At 34.2% G+C, this 21,003-nt stretch overlaps 1 protein-coding gene across 1 annotated transcript in view; it reads right to left on the bottom strand.

Annotated features, from left to right (window-relative positions):
• LOC107519749 (connector enhancer of kinase suppressor of ras 2-like) overlaps positions 1–21,003 on the bottom strand; it is a 187,073-nt gene that overhangs the window by 93,552 nt on the left and 72,518 nt on the right. The gene's annotated exons all lie outside the window — the stretch shown is intronic.

Here is a 21,003-nt window from a genome sequence, read left to right as displayed (position 1 = left end):
TAACCACTGACTCACCCAGAGCAACTTCCAGTCCTGTAAACTCCATTCATGGCAATTGTCTTATACAGGTGTACCTTTTCTTAATTTTTATACTGTATTTTTAATGTACCTTTTCTATGTTTAGTTATAGTTAGGTACACAACTATGTATCATTATGTTACAATTGCCTAGAGTATTCAGTGCAGTAACATGCTATAGAGGTTTATAGCCTAAGAGCAATAGGCTATACCATTTAGTCAACATGCATAGTAGGCTGTACCATCTAGGTTTGTGTAGGTGTACTCTATGATGTTTGCATGACAATGAAATAGCCTAAAGATGTATTTATCAGAACCAGTCTCCATTGTTAAGCAACACATGACTGTACATTAATATTATTCAGCCATAAAAAAAGAAGAAAATTCTACTTTTTGTGACAAATGGATGAACCTTGAGGACATTATACTTAGTGAAAAATGTGGAATCTAAAAACATTGAAATCAGAGCAACAGAGCAGAACGGTGGTTGCCAGGGGCTAAGGGGTGGGAAAAGGAGGAAATGTTAGTCAAAGAGTAAAAACTCTCAGTTAAAAGATAAATACTTTCTGGAGATCTAATATATGGTGTGATGATTATAATTAAAACTATTATATAGAGTATTTGAAAGATGTAAGAGTAGAGCTTCAACATCCTCAACATACTGAGAAAAACAACAGAATGGTAATAATGTAATAAAGGATATGCTAACTAACCTCAGTGTGGTAAACATTTCCCAATATATATGTGTATTAAATTATCATATTGTATACCTTAAACTTACACAATGCTATTTCTCAATTATATCTCAATAAAAATGGAAAAATAATCTGCCTTAACATTTATAATTTTATTATTCCTTCAAAGAGAAAATATCTGTTCTTTTTAAGATCCTGAAGTGTCTGAGAATTCGAAAGTGGACAAAAATAAATACTTGTGTATTTCGTGTGGCCTTTGGGGTAAAGAAAATGATATTCATGATTCAATGTATATTCTGTGAAGGGTTTCTATCTTTATTAGATAGTAACTTTATAAAAATGTATTGTTGGTCAGCATCATGGTGGAGTGAGAAAAAGCTCTCTTATTCTCAACTTAAAGTTACAACAATGGACAACTATAACTCAACAAAGGATCCCCTACTCAACACACAAACATGCCTGAAAGATCCATATATAGAAACATCTGAAGGTGGGCATATCAGAAGGAACAGGGGAGGTGGAATGGGGGGATGACAGAGATGATGGCTGCAGATGCAATCCAGAACCTGCTGCAGCCCCAACTTACACGGTAGTGATGGAGGAGACAGACTGCAACACTCCCATAGCAGTCTGGAGGATAGGAGGGGCAGAAGCAATATTATGGCCTAAGTAACCAGCATCCTTTTTGGCTAAATCTGTGATTTGGCAGAGACTGGCACAGTGGTATAGCAGCCATGGAATAGAAGCCATTATTACTAGCAAGGAGGCAATCACAGACTCACCAACCTGCCACCCCTCCTCAACCTCTCTCCTTATTTATCCCTCCACTTCTCATTGTGGCAGAACCCAGTAGATGCAGAATTGGTAGATACAGTAAAGACACTTAAGATAGCAGAGCATAGTGACAGTCTCTGGTTACAAGAAGGTAGTATCAGGAGCTTGCATGCCGAGATCCCTATCACCTAACACATACCAACACAGGGGTGGTGCCCTCAGACTAAGGCTACCCAGAAACATAAGGGACACCCACCATCTCAATGAATATGGGGCATTTTCCGCGAGAGAGGCTACACTGCCCCACTGAGGACTCTGAGATGCCAGTAAGGCAGGTAAGAAAAACAAAACTTGTGCTATCACACCATCTATTGGAAAACAAAAGAAAGACTTTTACTCAGCAAACTGATGAATTGTTAAGAGCAAAAAAGTACTTTAAAAAGAAAAGAATTCACTACCCCAAATGCTCAGGGATAGAAACAATCCATTAAGTATCATGAATAACCAAGGTAACAAGGTAGCTCAGAAAAAATATGTAGTCTCCAGAAACCAAACTCAAAGTCATGGAAGACTGTGATTTAAATGACAGAGAATTTAAGATTGCAGTAGTGAACTCAGTGAGATACAAGAAAACTCAGAAAAGCAGTTGTCAATGAGCTCATGAATAAAATTAATAAAACAAAAGAAGTACTTTATCAAAGAGATCGAACTATAAAAAAGAACCGAACAGAATTTCTAAAGCTGAAGAACTCAATAAATGAGATGAAGAGTATATTAGAAAGCGTTGGCAACTGAGCAGATGAGATGGAAGACAGAACTAGTAAGCTCAAAGATAGAAACCTAGAAATGACTCAGGTGGAAGAAGAGAGAACTGAGAGTACAAAAAAAAAATGAAAGGACCCTACAAGAACTATTTTACTTCATTAGAAAGAACAACATAAGAATAATGGGTATACCATAGATGAAAAGAGAGTAAAGGGAACAGAGAGTCCATTCAGACAAATAATTGATGAGATGAGTTCACAAACATGAAAAGAGCTGGACCCTCAAATTCAAGAAGCTAACAGAACACTAATTATCTCTGTAAAAAAAGACCCTCTACAAGACACATTATATTAAACCTGTCAAAAGTTAATGACAAACAATTCTCAAGGAAGACAGGAAAAAAAGACTGTGACCTACAAAGGAAATGTTAGATTTGCATTAGATTTTTTTTGGTATAAATCTTACAAGCTATAGGGAGTGAAATAAAATATTCAAAATATTGAGAGAAAGAAACAGCCAAGAATAATATATTCAGCAAATCCTTTAGACATAAAACATAAAGGCTTTCCCAGACAAACAAAATCTAAGGTAATTTACCACCACAAGACATGTATTTGAGTAAAATGACAGGCAGACAGAAGCAGGAAATTGCAACTCTATTTCAGAATAGTATATTAAAGAATTATAACATAAATGATACAGGGTAAAACATTTTTCAAAAAGACTATAACTTCAGCATTTTGGAAATAAATGCACAGCATAAAAGGGATAATTTATGACAACAAAAACAAAAAAAAATGGAGGAAAAGGACCGACCTTGAACATGTGAATGAAGATAAGATTCGATAAAAAAAGGAATATTGTATGCATGAAACATTTTTTTTACATGAAACTAATGGTAACCTCAACACAAAAATCTAGAGCTGAGGCATGTAACATAAGGAGGAAACAGAAAAAAAATCATAGAACACCATAGAAAAAAATCATAAAAAATCACCTGAAATTATAGAAAACCAAACTAAAATAGTAGACAGAAATACAAGGGAAAAGAAACAATAGAGACACAGAGCAACCAGAAAACAAAAGATAAAATGCCTGTAATACATCCTCATATATCAATAATCACCTTAACTATAAATGAACTAAACTCACCAATCAAAAGAAACAGAGTAGCAGGATTGATTAAAAAACAAGAATGTTTCTTTCAGGAGACCTATCTCAGTTACAAAGACAAACATATGTTCAAAGTGAAATGGTGGAAGTTGATCAACAAATGGCAGTTGTAGCTGTATTTATATCAGACAAAATAGACTTCAAGATAAAAATGGTAGCAAGGGACAAAGATAGACATTTTATAATGATGAAGAAGACAATTCTTCATGAGGACATAACATATCAATATATCTGCACCAAATCTAGGAGCACCAAAATATATAAAACAATTACTAACAATCCTAAATGGAAAAACTGAAAAAAAAAATACAATCATAGTAGGGGAACTGAAAAACCCACTGAGAGCAATGGATAAATAATCCAAAGAGCAAGTCGACAAGGATGTATCAGTCATAAATGACACATTAGAGCACATGAAAATAAACTATTTATTAAACCTTCCATCCCAAAATGAGAGAATATACAATATCAAGTGCAGAGAGAATATTCTCAAGGATAGACCATATGCTGGGACACAAAGCTAGTCTCAGTAAATTTAAGAAGACTAAAATTATACCAAGTATATTTTCCAATATGAAACTGGAAATTAATTACCAGAAGAAAGATGGAAAATCAACAAATATGTGGAAGTCAAATGACATGCTACTGAACAACTATTAGGTGAAAGAAGAAATAAAAGGAGAGATCAAAAGATAGGTAGAGACAAATGAAAATATGACATATCAAAATTTGGGGGATGCATCAACAATGGTACTAAGAGGGAAGTTCAAACCATTACAGACTAACTTAAAAAAAATCTCAAAGAAACAATCAACATGACACCTTAAAGAACTAGAAAAAGAAGAACAAACAAACTCCAAAGTCAACGGAAGAAAGAAATAATAAAAATATGAGTGGAGATTAATGAATTAGAGAACAGGAAGACAATAGAAAAAAAATGAAACAGATGGTTCTTTGAAAAGATAAATAAAATTGGCAATCCTCTATCTTGACTTCCTAAGAATAAAAGAGAAAATAATCAAATAAAATCAGAAATGAAGAGATGTTACAATACACGCCACGGAGATACAAAGATTTATACAAAAGTATGAAAGGCTGCATGCCATCAATTGAACAGACTAGAAAAAATTAAAACAGTAATCAAAAACCACCTAACAAACAGAAGTTCAGAAACAAATGGCTCACTGTTAAATTCTACCACACACTCAAAGATTTAACAACTATCCTGAAATTCTTCTAAAAATTTTCAGAGGACAAAAAGCTTACTAACTCATTTTGAGAAGCCAACATTACCCTGACACCAAACCAGACAAGGAAAACACCCAATAAAATGAAAATAACAGGCCAATATCTCTGATGAACATATATGCAAAAAGATAATACATCACGATCAAGTGGGGTTCATTCCAGGTATGCAAGAATGGTTTAATATCCACAAATCAATCAATGTGATACACCACATAAACAAAAGTTAAAAATCATGATCATATCAATAGATGCAGAAAAAAAAATCATTTGACAAGATACAACATCTACTTATGATTAAAGCAGTCAATGAAACCAGTATAGGAAAGTTCCTCAACATAATAAAAGGCATATATGACAAATTCTCAGCTAATATCATACTCAATAGTGAAAAACTGAAAGCTTTTCCTCTAAGAACAAGACAAGGATGGCCATTCTTGCCACAGTTATTCAACATAGTAATAGAAGACCCAGCCAGCAAAATCGAGCAAGAGAAAGAAATAAAAGGCATCCAAATTGGAAATGAAAAAGTAAAATTATCACTATTTGCAGATGACATGATTATAAATATAGAAAACTCTAAACACTCCACCAAAGACTATTAGAAACAATCAACAAATACAGTAAAGTTGCAGGATACAAACTCAATGTAGAAAAATACATTGTGTTCCTATATACTAGCAAAAAAAGAAAAAAGAAAATCAAAGAAATGAAGAAAACAACCACATTTACAGTTGTAACCAAAAGGATGAAATACTCAGAAATAGACTTTAAGGAGGAAGTGAAATACCTGTACACTGAAACTAAAAGATATTGTTGAAAGAAATTAAAGAAGACACAAAGAAATGGAAAGTATTCCCTGTTCATGGATCGGAAAATTTAACATTGTTAAAATGGTCATGTTACCTAAAGCAGTATACAGTTATAATACAATCCACATAAAAACCCCAATGGTATTTTTCATAAAAATAGAATAAAAAAGTCCTCAAATTTGTATGGAACCACAAAAAAACCTTTAAGAACCAAGGCAATCCTAAGACAATACAAACAAACAAACAAATCAGAGGTATCACATTTCCTGACTTCAAACTATACTATAAAACAACAATAATCAAAACAGTATGATGTTGGCAGAAAAACAGACACATAAATCAAAGGAACAGAATTAAAATCCCAGAAATAAACCCACACGTATATTGGCAACTAACTTTTGAAGAAGGAGCCAAAAAATACAATGGAGAAAGGAAAGTCTCTCATTAAATGGTGTTGTAAAAACAGGAAATCCACATACAAAAGAATGAACTTAGACTTCTATCTGTTACCATACACAAAAATTAACACATAATGTCTTAAAGATTGAATATAAGACCTTAAACAATAAAATACAGAAAAGAAAACATAGGCACTAAACCTATGGGCCTTGGTCCCAGAGGGGGCTTTTGCGAACTTGACCCCAAAGACAAAGGAAGTTAAAAAAAATCATGGAAGCAACTGAAGTGTCCCACGAGAGATGACTGGATAAAGAAGATGTTGTACACATATATAATGGAGTGTTACTCAGCCATAAAAAAAGATGAAATACTACCATTTGTGAGAACATGGATGGATCTTGAGATTTTCATGCTAAGCAATATATGTCAGACAGAAAAAAGTTGAGAACCATAAGATTTCATTCATATGTGGAATATAAAACTAAAAGTAACGAGCATGACAAATAAAAAGAGACTCCTGGACATGGACAGTGGATTAGTGGTTACCACAGGGAAGGGGGTGAAGCGGAAGGTATGTAGTAATAAAAGTGGTCAAATATTTGGTGAGGGGAGAAAATTAACTTGGGGTGGTGAACATACAACACACTATATATGACATATTATTGAATTGTACAGTTGAAACCTCTTTGATTTTATTAACCAATGTCATCTCAATAATTTTGATAAAAAAGAAATAAATGAATGCAACTACATAAAACTAAAAAGCTTCTGCACAGCTTCTACACAGCAAAAACACCATCAATAAAACAAAAAGGCGACAAACCAAATTGGAGACAAGATTTTAAAATACTACCTCTGATAAAAGGTTAATATCCAAAATATATAAAAACTCATACAACTCAACAACAACAAAAACAAACGATTCAATTAAAAAGTGAGCAGAGGACATGAATAGAAACTTTTACAAAGTAAACATACAAAAGTCCAACAGATATATGAAAACATGCTCAACATCACTAGTTATAAGTAAAATGCAAATCAAAACCACAATAAAATACCTATTAGAAGGACTATCATCAACAAGAAAAGAAATAACAAGTATTGAAGATGATGTGAAGAAAAAGGAACCCTCTCACACTGCTGGTGGGAATGTAAATTTGTGCAGCCAATTTACATTCAAATAGAACTGCCATGTATCCCAGCAATCCCTTTTCATGGCACCTACCCAAAATATTTGAAAACACTTATTCATAAATATACATGTACCCGTATGTTCATCTGTTCATTGCAACATTATTCACAATAGCTAAGACATGAAAACAACCTAAGTGTCTTGTATTGGATGACTGGATAAAGAAGATGTCTCTCTCTCTCTCTCTCTCTCTCTCTCTCTCTCTCTCTCACACACACACACACACACACACACACACACACACACAATGAAATAGTACTCAGTCATAAAAAAGATGAAATATTGCCATTTGGGACAAGATGGATAGATCTTGAAAGTATTGTACTAAATGAAAAAGGACAAGAACTGTATGATTTCAGTTATATGTGGGACATAAAAAAAACAGCAACAAATTAATAAACAAAATCATATATACATACAACAGAATGGTGGTTACCATAGGGAAAGGGGGTTGGAGGAGGACAAATAGGTTATGGGGGGGCGGGTCACATACATGGAAATGGAAGGAGACTAGGTGGTGAGCCCACAATAGAGTATACAGATATCTTATAATAAAGTTGTACACTTGAAATGTATACAATCTTATTAATCAGTGTTCCCTCAATAAATTATATATAATACTCATTAAAATGTATTCTTAGTTAGTACGTGTGTTTTTCTTTACATATGTTTGGCATGTGACACCAGGGGGTCAGGCTCAAGGTACACAAATTAGTATGTTCAAGAATTTAGATAAAGTAGAATTCCTTGTCTAAACAATTATTTGAAATAGAAAGATAGACACATGATAAACATTTTTCATGAATTCACTTATATGCTCTCTCTCTCTCTCACACACACACACACACAAACACACACATACAAATATATGTTAGGTTACACAAGCATTTTTATAAAAATATAGATGCCAGTAAAATATGATTCCTTCGGCTCTATGAGAAGTGTCAGATATCACCATGAATGTATATTTCTTGTCCTCAGTCCTCTTTCTTCAATGGGACGTTAATGTTGCTTTGGACTATGGGCAGATGCTGCTTTACTGCCAAGGGTGATGTGAAAAAAAAATCAGAATTGGAGTTTTTATTTGAATTAGTAGATGCAATATATTTTTGAATAAATTAGGTTGAATATTAATTTAATGTAGAATTGTGTTTTGTGACCAACATTCTAGGGAACATGATAAAAGGTGTAATTTATGTGAACATATTTTGGTTTTGCTATTTTATTCAAACATCATGCAATTATTATTTATTTGTTTACTTAATTGTTTTTTTGTTTAGAACATAAAATATATGAGTACAGGGATCATTTTGTCAAGTTCATTGCAATATCAAACAGTGTCTGGCATACACAATTGGTACTCAAAAAATTTGTTGAATGAACTAAAGTCATATTTTATTAGAAGCATGTACATTTTCCTCCAGTACTATTGGCCAGAATTAATTTTATCTTTTGTTTAAAGCACAACTCAGAATCAAAATATTACCCTCTATTAATTATACCATGGAAATTCATCATCTCCCAGCGATATTAGGTGAACATTTCTTTGATCATTTTTTTACTGCTTCAACTTAAACTATTACCTTAGAGACAACAGGCTCTCAGTTTCAGAAATCATTACTGTATAATTTTCTAAGATATACTGAATTCTGGGGTGCAGAGGAATTAAGATCCACATAACACTCAAAGTGTCATATTAAAAATAAAAAAAATTAACTAAACATACATAATATTGAACATCTAGATGGGTGACAGTTTTTCTCCCATTTTTCCTCAATGTTTGGCATAGTGCCAGTATAGCTATGGATTATTGTGTTGTAATATTTTTAAATGCTTCATCCAATGTCCAATAGTTTTTTATATATTTTTACAGATTGTCGATCTTATATCTTAATTTTCAGTCATATTATATTGCATAAAAAGAAAATCTTATACACCACATATACGTGTGTATGTATCATGTGTATATATGCATATGTATGTATACATGTATGCATATGTGTATATATATGCTTACATACATGCATAGATACACTTTGTTGTGTGAATAGATTTTAGTTACTAATCTACACAAAGTACATGTACAGAAAAGTTAAATGTGCATGCACTATTAACTTTAGCCTGTTATTTCTCTGAAGATATCCAAACATTAATTGTATAGACATCATGAAGCAAAAGAAAATGAACATTATTCCAATTTATTTTGAAGATTATAAATTAAATCCTTATATTTCCCCTGAGTATGCCTAAAAACCTGTTGTTCTCTGTCCAATGCTATTCAGTTCTCACATTTCTGGGAACAGAAATCACTATGTTAACACTTTGGAAAACTTATCAACTGCAAAATTCCTGGAGTCACTCAGGTACATCACTTCATTTATTCACATCTGCTTCCAAAAGCAGTCATTAGTAAAGTTTGAACAAATATTTTAAAACATTCTGGCATGTAACTTGACAAGTGAACTTTAAAACTTTAGCATTTTTCTAGGAATACAAACTCTTTTCTGAAACTCATAATTAACTTCATAGTATATAAACCAAAAATGCTGTCAATAATTTAGGTATGACTAAACGCCATTTAAAACAAGTCACTCTCAGTGTATTCATTAACAATTTTCCTCAGTCATTCAGACTCATTCTAACAAAACTGTATTTTACATATTATGATCTCCCTCTCACATTACCAAACATAATTCTAATTTCCTGTATTATCTATGCAAAAACCTAATCTTTGGAATTCATTCTTGATAAATTTCTTCTTTACTTTCAATATAGAACAAAAAAATCATCTTTCAAAGTATCTTAAGTAAGTCATTCTTTAATAATAATTTTAGCCTCTCAGAAGTCAATGCCAGCTTTTTAGAATAAAAGGAAATAAGCTATAGAAATTCAAGACTCTCAGTGACATTGATTCTTTATGATTGCAAAAGTTACCTCTTTTACTTAGGTCTCTTTCTTCCTCTCCATGTTTATTTTAAATGTAAAGCTTCCACTTACTAATATAATTTTTTCAATAGTGTTATTTATCCTTAGTCTACTCCTAAAATATTTTTATGCTTAATTGCAGAAATCGTTATTTACAGTACATTCACATATCTTGACTATCACTCTAAATCTATGTTCTTTATGATGAGCAAACAGTTACCATCCACTCAGTCCTCTTATTTTTCCCCAGATTTACTGAGAAATAATTGGTATGTAACATTATGTAATATTAAGGGATACAATATAATGATTTGAGGCATACATATATTGCAAAATAATTACCACTGTAAGGTTATCTAACATATTCATGACCTCATATAATTATTTAATGTGGTGTGACATTTAAGACCTACTGCCTTAGCAACTTTCAAGTATGTAATACGATATCATTAAATATAGTCACCATGCTGTGTGTTAGATCCCCAGAACTTATTCAATGTTATACAATTTCACCAACATCTCCCCTGTTCCTCCACTCCCAACCAAGCCCCTGGCAACCCCATTTTACATTATGAGTTAGGCTGTTTTAGATTCCACGTATAAGTAAGATCATTTAGTATTTATTTATCTCTGACTTATTTCACATAGCATAATGCTGTCAGTGTCAAAACATGTTGTTGCAAATAGCAGGATTTCTTCATGTTTTATAGATGAATAATATTCCATTGTGTACGATATATTTATATATAATTTATCATATATATATATATAACATCTTTATCCATTCATGTGCCAATGGACACTTAGTTTTAAAATAATTTTTCATTTTTCAAATACAGTCAACATGCAATATTATATTAGATTCAAGTGTACAACCCAGTGATCAGACATTTCTATAACTTACAAAGTGATCACCTCAATAAATTTAGAACCCATCTGACATCATGCACAGTTATTACAATATTATTGATTCTATTCCTTATCTTATACTTTACATCCCCATGACTATTCTGTAACTACTAACTTGTACTTTTTAATCTCTTCCCCCCTTATCACCCATGTCCCAACCTCCCTGTCATCTGGCAACCATCAAAAAGTCCTCTGTATCTGAGTCTATTTCTGTTTTGTTTATTTTGTTCTCGAGAACCATTGTTGAGAGTCACATGTGAAATCATATGGCATTTGTCTTTGTCTGACTTACTCCACTCAGCACAAAACCCTGTAGGTCAATCCATGTTGTGTTAAGATGGCAATATTTCACTATTTTTTCATGGTTGTGTAATATTCCATTGTATGTATGTCCCACCTCTTTGTCCATTCATCCATTGATGAACACCCGGATTGTCTCCATATCTCACCTATTGTAAATAATGCTGCAAAGAACATATGGATTCAAATATTCCTTCAAAGGAGTGCTTTGGGTTTCTTTGGTAACATATCCAGAAATGGGATTACTGGGTCCTTTTTTATCTCCTCTTATACTCTTTGATTTAAAGTCTATTTTTTTTCTGGTATAAGCATTGCTACCCCAGCTTCTGTTTGTTTCCATTTTCATGAAACATCTTTTTGCATCCCTTTACTTTCAGGCTGTGTGTGTCTTTCGATCTGAAGTGAATCTCTTGTAGGCAGCATACCAATATGGTTTTATCTATTCGGTCACCCTATGTCTTTTGATTGGAGCATTTAATCTATTTACATTTAAAGTAATTGTTGATAGATATATAGTTGTTGTCATTTGTTATTCATATTGTTTAACTTTTCCTCCCCCTCTTCCTCCTTCCTTCTTCTTCTTATTTCTTTCTCCCCCTCCTCCCCCTCCCTTCTCCCCCTCCTCCTCCTTCCTTCTTCTTTTTCTTCTTTCTTCCTCCTCCTCCTCTTCCTCCTCCTCCTCCTCTTATTCCTCCTCCTCCTCCTCTTCTTTCTTCTTCTTCTTCTTCTAGAAGTCCCTCTAAAATTTCTTATAATACTGGTTTAATGGTGATAAACTCCTTTAGCATTTTCTTGTCTAGGAAACTCTTTATCTGTCTTTTGATTCTAAATGATAGCTTTGTTGGGTTGGGTAGAGTGAACAATCTTGGTTGTGGGTCCTTGCTTTTCATCACTTTAAATATTTCCTGCAAATTCCTTTTGGCCTGCAAAGTTTCCGTTGAGAAATCAGTTGACAGTCTTATGGGAGCTCACTTGTAGGTAACTAATTGTTTTTTTCTTGCTGATTTTAAGATTCTCTCTTTGTCTTTAACCTTTGGCATTTTAATTATGGTATGTCTTGGTGTGGACCTCTTTGGGTTCACCTTGTTTGGGATTCTCTGTGCTTCCTGGGCTTGTATATCTATTTCCTTCACCAGTTTAGGGAAGTTTTCCATCATTATATCATCAAATAGGTTTTCAATGTCTTGCTCTCTCTCTTTTATCCTTCCAGTATCCCTATGATGAGATTGCTGGTACTCTTGATATTAACCCAGAGGCCTCCATCCTCATTTTGTTGTATTCTTTGTTGTTGTTTTTTTTTTCTGTTTTTATCAGTTTTTCTGGTATTTTATCTTGTAAATTGCTGATTTGACCCTCTGCTTCATCTATTCTATAGTTGATTCTCTCTAAACTATACTTTAGTTATTGTATTCTTCATTTTTAATTGGCTCTTCTTTTTTTACATTTTCTATGTCCATTTTTATGTATCCTATCTCTTTGTTGAATTTCTCACTGAGATCATTGAGCATCCTTATAACTAATGTTTTGAACTCTGCATCTGGTAGATTACTTGTCTCCATTTTTTTGAGTTCTTTTTTTTCTGGAGCTTTGTTCTGTTCTTTCATTTGGGAAATGTTTCTTTGTCTCCTCATTTTGGCTGCCTCCCTGTGTTTGTTTCTATGTATTAGGTAGAGCTTCTATGTCTTCCATTCTTAGTAGAGTAGGCTGATATACTATGTGTCTGGTGGAACCCAATGGCACAGTCTCCCTGGTCACCTGAGCTCTGTGCTCCATGTGTGTCCCTTGTGTTGGTTGTGTGTACCCTCCTGTTGTAGCTATGTTTTGGTTGCTGTTTGCACATCAGTCTGAAGGATTGACCTTTGGACTGATTGGCTGTGAGGACTGGCCATAACTACAGTGAAGGAGCTCTTGGTGCAGGAGATGACCCTTTGGAGCAGGATTCACTTTAGCAAGGCTCTAGTATCTGCCCAACTGCTCTTTAGTTTGCCATTTGTGAAGGTTTTTAGGTTGTGCTCTTGTGTGGTTTGAAGCTGGCCACCAGGTGTGTTGATTCTGGGACTCTTGGAGGGGCTCTCATGCAGGTTAAGGTCAGCTGTTTCCTATGCCCTGCCCAGGACCACTTGATATGATCTACAGAGTGACATGTGGATAGTTGCCACTTGTGCTGTGTTTAGATGTGCCTGGGAGAGGCAAAGGTGCAAACTGAGGCCAGCTGCCACTATTTTCAGGCTTGAGGCTGCTTAGTAAGAGTTACAGAGCATGCTGAGGGTAGATGCTACTTGTTTGATATTTATGAACCTTTGAGAGATTTTGGGAAATTCCACAGCATGAGCCAAGACAGACTGTTTGTACGGAAAAGCCATTGGACATAGCTTGGGTGGGCTCAGAAGTTGGGTGAGGCAGGGTAATAGAGAATCATCATGGTGGGGCCAAAAGTGTTAGGTTGATAGAGACTCAGGTATGGTACTCACCTGAGTCTCCACACTGGGTGAGAGGAAGGCTTAACAAGTCAAAACTGGTTTTTGCCAGCACTTCTGTTTGGGAGAAAGCTGCCCCTCCAGTTTCTCCCTATATGTCCCTGGCTCGTTTTGAGCTGGTGCCCCAGTGCTGGAGCTCAGAGAGTGTAAGAGTTCATCAAGGAGTAGCTCTGTGCACAGGCCCTTTAAGAGGAGTACCTGGGACTCCAGCCATCCCTCAGTCTAAATCAGCCACAATCTCTGCTGGTTTTCACAATCCTAAGTTTTGAGGACTTACCTTCCTGGCACTTTTACCCTGGGCTGGGTAGCCCAGTGTCAGGCTGGACCAATAGCTTCTTAGTTGGTACCTCTACAGCTGAAATATCCTTTTTGATTTTTAACCACCACACACTGTATCTTCACCACTCTACCAGTCTGGAGGTGGTTTCTTATGTATACCCTTGTTATAGAACTTCTGTGAAGCTAGACTTCAAGTGTTTCTCGATGATGGTTGTTCTGTAGTTTAGCTATAATTTATGGTCATGAGAGGAGGTAAGCACAGAGTTTGCCTACTCTGCCATCTCAACTGCAAGCCTGGACACTCAGGTTTTTTACATGTCTTGACTAGCGTAAATAATGCCACCATGAGACAATGAGCATCGGGTGCAGATATTTCTTTGCGATAGTTAGTAAATAATTTTCTTTGGATATATATCCAAAAGTGGAATATCTGGATTATATGCTAGTTGCATAATTAATTTTTTGAAGAACCTCCATATTGTTTTCCATAATGGCTGTACCAATTTACATTCCCAGCAACAATGCACAGGATTTCTTTTCTTCTATATCCTAACCAAAATCTGTTATCTCTTCTCTATTTAATAATAGCCATTCAATCATGTACAGAGTGATACCTCATTGTGGTTTTGATTTAATTTCCCTGATAATCAGTGATGTTGAACACCTTTTCATGAACCTGTTAGCCATTTGTATGTCTTATTTGGAAACATTTCTGCCAGGTCAGGTCTTTGCTTGTTTTTAATTGGCTTTTTTATTTTTTTTTGCTGAGTTATCTGAGCTCCTTGTATGTTTTGGATTTTAATCTCTTATCTGATATATGGTTTGCAAATAATTTCTTCCATTTTTAATTGCCTTTTCATTTTGGTTCTTATGCTGTACAAAAGCTTTTAGTTTGTTGCAATCCCACTGTTTATTTTTGCTTTTGTTGCCTGCACTTTAAGTGTCATCCAAAAACCCGTTGTCAAGACAAATGTCAAGGAGATTTTTCTCTATATTTCTTTCCTACTAGGAGTTTAATGGCTTTTCATCTTAAATTTTAGTCTTTAATCTATTTTTAGTTGATTTTTGGGAGCAGTGTAATATAGGTGTTGAGTTTCATTCTTTTGCATGCAAATATCCAGTTTCCCAAACCATTTATTGGTCTTTTCATCATTGTGTATTCTTGAGAGGCTAGGGAAGCAGTTCACTCACCCCACTTTTCCTTTCACTGTGAAAAATTTTTCTAGCTGGAGAGTGGCCTTTTGGTGCTGAGCAATGCCAGCTTGGGTATTAGAGGATATAAGCAAAACAAAACTGTTTTCCTTCCCTTTTTGTGTAGTTGTTTTCAAATTTTGTATTCTGTTATGTTGCCAAAGTTTCTTAATTGGGCTCCAGAGCTCTCCCACAGCTGTTTTTTGTTCTTGCATATGTCTATTGTTGTTCTTTCTTGGGAAATGAAGGCTTAGGTCTCCTATTTCACCATCCTAGTGACATCACTTTTTGATTATTGAAAACCATAGTAACAATTTAGCACAAAGACCAAAAATGAGAAATGTCCATGTCCTTCTAAACAACACTAACTTTATAAATAATAAAATGATATTCAACACAGCCCAGCCTTTTAGTACTAGGACTTGTTTTATTATTGCATTTATCTGTTTAGTCTCCTAATTCTACAGTAGTGACTGGGATTGCTATTCCCACAAATATAGCACAAATATAAATGCATAGATAAATAGTAAATTTGATTTAAAATAAAATGCTTCAAATCAAGAAACAGGGCTTCAGTATAGCACATTCTGCTATATTTTCTTAAAGTGTACTTTTCAATAGTTTATCATCAATGCTATATTTTTTCTATGTGTCATATTAAGGTTACAAATTATTCAGACAAAGTCATAAACCTAGTTATAAAATGTCTATACTAATTGTATCTCCAAAGACATACCATGAATGTAATAAAAATAGAAGATAGGCACTCAATGTATCTGATCTATAGGCAACACAGCCTTCACAAATGTCACGACTGAATTTAGCGTGGTGATCTTGAACTGCCAGGTACTAGATGATTTTTGATGCAATATTTCTATTTCCATATAAAATAGAGAATAAGAAAATAACTTATTTTTTAACAGTAATATAGTATGTCATTGAGAAGGCATACTGGAAAAGTCCTTTCATTTCATTATGGACATGTAGAAAGTAAAATAAAGTTTTTTAAAAAAAAACATGTAGAAAATAATTACATCAAGCAATGACTCAGATGATAATACCTCACATATTTCATCAATCTTTGTCAAAACATGTATATAAGAACAGCAAGTAAAGGGATAACTGTACTGAAGAAGTTGAGCCACAACCAACCTAACTAAGTCAAGAGAATATACTTCAGGTATTAAATGTAAAAGTTAAGCCTTGTTATTTGTCATGTGTACTTACGTCAGAGTGCTTTGGAAGTTATTTGGGGATGAAATCTTTAACATTATCACAAGTTGGCTTCTGGTAACATGGTATGAATCCTTTGATTGCAGGAAATTTATGATTAAAAACGGCATACTGCTGAGTGATAAATGCTCAAATGCTGGCTTTGGTACCATGTGCTAAGGGCTAAGGACTGCTTAATGCCTGTTGTCTTTCTCTTGGGGTCCAATAGGTAGATAAGTGATGTTAGAAGCTTGGTGAATCCATTTGTCTACTCTGATTTCTGCTATCCTGGCAGGAAACTCATGGAAGAGGCACAAGGGGCTTCAGCTAAAAGCTTATATATATATATATATATATATATATATATATATATATATGCACACACATATACATATTTTATATATATATAAAAAATATATATATTTATAAAATATATATATATATTTTTTAAACACCTGTCACCATCCACTATATAAGCTAGAAATATCGGGAAGTGAGTATGTGCCGTATAGGTGAAAAGAGGAGGAAATAAAGAAGGAGGGTATAAATATCTCCAATAGTTGGATGGATTTAGATTAAGTAGGGAAAAGTCCAAGAATACTGGGAGAAAAGATTACCCTAAAGAGCTTTTGCTGTGAAATAGGAAATTTTCTTTGAATGGTGAAAATAGAACTACCATTACATTAAAATGCAAGTTTTAACAATTCTTAATGAGATGTTTAAAAAGTCTTAGATATTATGAAAGCCCACTTAAGAAAGATCTGTATCAGCTATAATTCATAAAATGTCAGTTGTCACTATGCAGCAGGGAAAATCTTGCAGTTTTTAATTAGGCAATAAAGATAATCAAATAATTGATTCATAAACACATATGTTGAATAAGAAACAAATGAACCTAATGTGATCTAAATTTCAAACCAAGCAACATTCATAAATTACACACTTGCATTTTACCACATCCGGAAAAAATCCAAATCCTTTGGAGGAGCTACTAAGGTTTTGAAACCATCTAAAAGCAAAGCAATATAAAACTTGTTCCTACAAACTAAACAGACCATGGAGCAAGAGGGAGATTGCAACCTTATTTATAAAATTTAGCATGCTTTACTTTGTTGTCAGGATCAGTTAACAACATGTGCTCAGCACCTGCTGAATTATTAAGGTGCCAGAACATTCAAAAAGGACTTTATCTCCTAGAATTTTTGAAAAAGGGCAGAAGACTACAATGGACTAATTATAATCATCAAAATAACAGCAGCTAAAATTGTGTTATTTTGAGTGAGGCACTCTCATTGCGTTAACACATTTAATCCTCATTACAATTTGATGCTATCCAAACTACTATTAACTTCATCTTACAACTGAGGAAATTGAGTGAAAAAGCAAAGAGAATTAAATAAAATAATTCCTGTTAGTTACTTAACACAGTATCTGACATGTAAAATGTAGTTAACGAATGTTAGATTAAAATAATAATTATTATTTCTTAGGGTCACAAAAAATATTATTAGAATTAGAAGTATTAGACCCCAGCTAATTTTATTTTGGAGACTGTGTACTTAACCATTACACTATACTCCGTTAAAAGATCTTACTTCTAAAGGATAAGTTATGCTCCAAAAGTAGAGTTGTGCTATTAAAGGGTTGCCAAAAAATACCATGTGAGAAGCAGACTGACCCAAAGTATCCAGGTCTGTGGGGATGAGCTGCCTAGAAGTCATTAAATATTTTAGAAATATCACTATCCTCCGTAGACTTTCAAATGTCAGTATCATTAAAAGGAAAAAGGTTGTGTTTAATAAAACAAAGGGTGTTTTCATAAATCTTTAAAAGAGCTAAGCATGAATATAGAAGAATACAGTCTCGTCCTTTATATTTACTTTTTATAACTATTCTTGTTTCCTACAGATCTAAGGCTTGGAAACAGTCTGAAAGAACAGAACGAGTGGTGAACAGTGAGGCTTTTCCTTCTTCCTAGATCCCACCAAACAAATTTGAAACACTTAAATGCCTGTTCCTTGCCACTGGACTCACAATCATTCCAACAACTACCATGCTTTTAAAAACACCATTGACGACCACTATCGTATAATTCTTTAGCCCACATGATTTTCATGACTCCCATCTCTGTTCATGAGTTACTAGCTAGTACAGCCCCATCTTGTACCTCATTAGTAAGAATGGGAAAGAAGAAATGGATTCAAAGAAAGAACAAAGAGGGAAAAAGCAGGGTTTGGTAACTAATTGTATATGGTATTCCACTACTAGTATTCAAGTAGTAGAATTTTTTAAAGTCAAAGATTGCTCAGTCTTACATGGCTAAATAGCCAAATATATCAAAATGTAAATAGTGTCTTTGTTCAAAGAAAAGTCCTATTATCTGTTACTGATAATGGAAAGCCTTGATTAGAAGTTGTAAGGATATATTAATTTATTCTTAAAAATATTACACTAGATTAGATATGTTAATTGCATAAATCCGATGCATTAATACCTGAAACTAATGCTTTGTGAGCTTTTTTTTTACCATAAAACATAATAATTTGCTTATAAATATGCATTGTACTCGCCGTCCATATTGGTGACCCAAGACTAAACAAAATTTACTTTGAATGGACTATAGCAAATGAAATAATAGCTTATATTTAATAACAGGTATCATCTATTGAACCCTTATTATATGATAGGCACTGCACTCAGGACTTTTATACTCTTTCTTACCCTCGCAACAGTGCTGCAAGAGATCTGTTTGAGCCCCATTCGGGAGATGAATAAACCCAAGATCAGAGAAGTTAAATAACCTGCCCAAGGTTGCACAGTAGAAATAGTTAGGATTAAAAATAAACTGGTTGAGGTAAAATATGGAGAAGATTTAATTTAAACAAATGTAGCTTCCTGCTAACACTGAGCTGTTAACCATTTATACTTACAGGCCAATAAAATGTCTAAGAACAGACATTCCTGGGGATAGATGGAAAGAAAAGGGTATTAGGTCACCATTGCTTAACACTCAAAGGGGTAAACACATAAAGGTCAGTGACTTCAAATCCTGTTTACAGAAAAGCTCTTCTGTGATCAGTAGAATAATGTACCTCCATCAGATGCCCATGTCATAATCCCTGGAACCTGTGAATATGTTGTTATGTAGCAAAATAGAATTAAGGTTGTTGATGGAATTAAGGTCGCTTAACCATTGACCTTAAAAATGGGAAGATTATCCTGGATTATCTATGTGAGTCTAGTGCAATAACATGGGTCCTTAAAAGCAGAAGAGGATGGCAGAAAAAGAAGTCACAGAGCTGTAATGACAAAAAAAGAGGTAGGAGAGATTCAAAGCATGAGAAAGATTCACTTAGCCATTGCTGGCTTTAAAGATGATGGAAGGGGACTATTGAGGCAAAGAATAGAGGCAGCCTCTACAAGCTGGGAATCGCTCTCAGTGATTCAGCAAGGAAACAAGACTGCCGCTCTTACAACTGTAGAGAACTAAATTCTGCCAACAACCTGAATGAACAAGAAATGGATTCTCTCTTAGTACATGAAGAAAGGAAAGCAGCTCTGCAGACACCTAGATTTTAGCCCACTGAGACTCATACTGGACTTCTGACCCAGATAAATACAAAATAAGCTAGTGTTATAAACTCCTAAGTTTCTAATAATTTATTATGGCAGCAATAAAATACTAATACTCCTGGAGATACCTATTTCAGGGTTACTATTGAGATTGATACTTCCTGCTACCATCTCCATGCCTCAATCTTCTCCACCTCAAACTCCCCATTCTTTTTCTCTTATTTTCCAATCTTGAGGTTTCCTATTCCTATAATATTTGGTGGTACCCTTATTGTTTCCAAATACATTGACAGTTACAAGAAACATTCTATAAAAATACCAAAAATAATAAATACTAAAGAGACCATTCAATATACAGACCTTTGCATTTAAGTGGGGTTTATAGGTAGTAACCATTTTAACAACTGCTACTTTCCCACAGTGAGTTATTCTGTATGATTAATGATGTTCAGTGAATCAACATGCTTAATATGAGCTTGGCTTTTTTAGAGTCCACATATAAGTGATACCATCCATTATTTTTCTTTCTCTGACTTATCATACTTAGTATAATGCCCTCAAGGTCCATCAGTGTTGTTGCAAATGGCAGGATTCCATTCTTTCTCATGGCTGAAATACATATATGTCACATTCTTTATCCGCTGCCAGACATTTAGGTTGTTTCCATATCTCAGCTACTGTGAGTAATGCTGCAATAAACATAGGAGTGCAGATATTTTTTCAATTTCTTGCTTTCATTTCCTTTGGATATATACCCAGAAGTGAGATTGTTGGATCATATGGTAGTTCAATTTTAATGTATTTGAGAAATCTTCATTCTGTTTTCTACAGTTGTTATAGCAATATACATTCCCACCAGCTGTGTACAAGGGTTTCTTTTCTCTACATCCTCAGCAACACTTGTTATCGCATGTTCTTGGTGATAACTATTCTAACATGTGTGAGGTGATACCTTGCTTTAGATTTGCATCTAAAAAAAAGCCAAACTCATAGAAACAGAGAGTAGAATAGTGGTTACCAGGGGCTGAGGGCTGGGGGAATTGGGAATTAGCTGGTCAAAGTGTA

Source organism: Rousettus aegyptiacus, unplaced genomic scaffold (genome assembly GCF_014176215.1).
Source record: "Rousettus aegyptiacus isolate mRouAeg1 unplaced genomic scaffold, mRouAeg1.p scaffold_m13_p_9, whole genome shotgun sequence".
Lineage (NCBI taxonomy): Eukaryota > Metazoa > Chordata > Mammalia > Chiroptera > Pteropodidae > Rousettus > Rousettus aegyptiacus.
The sequence above is the reverse complement of the archived record's forward strand: the minus strand, read 5'-3'. Positions and strand labels throughout refer to the sequence as shown.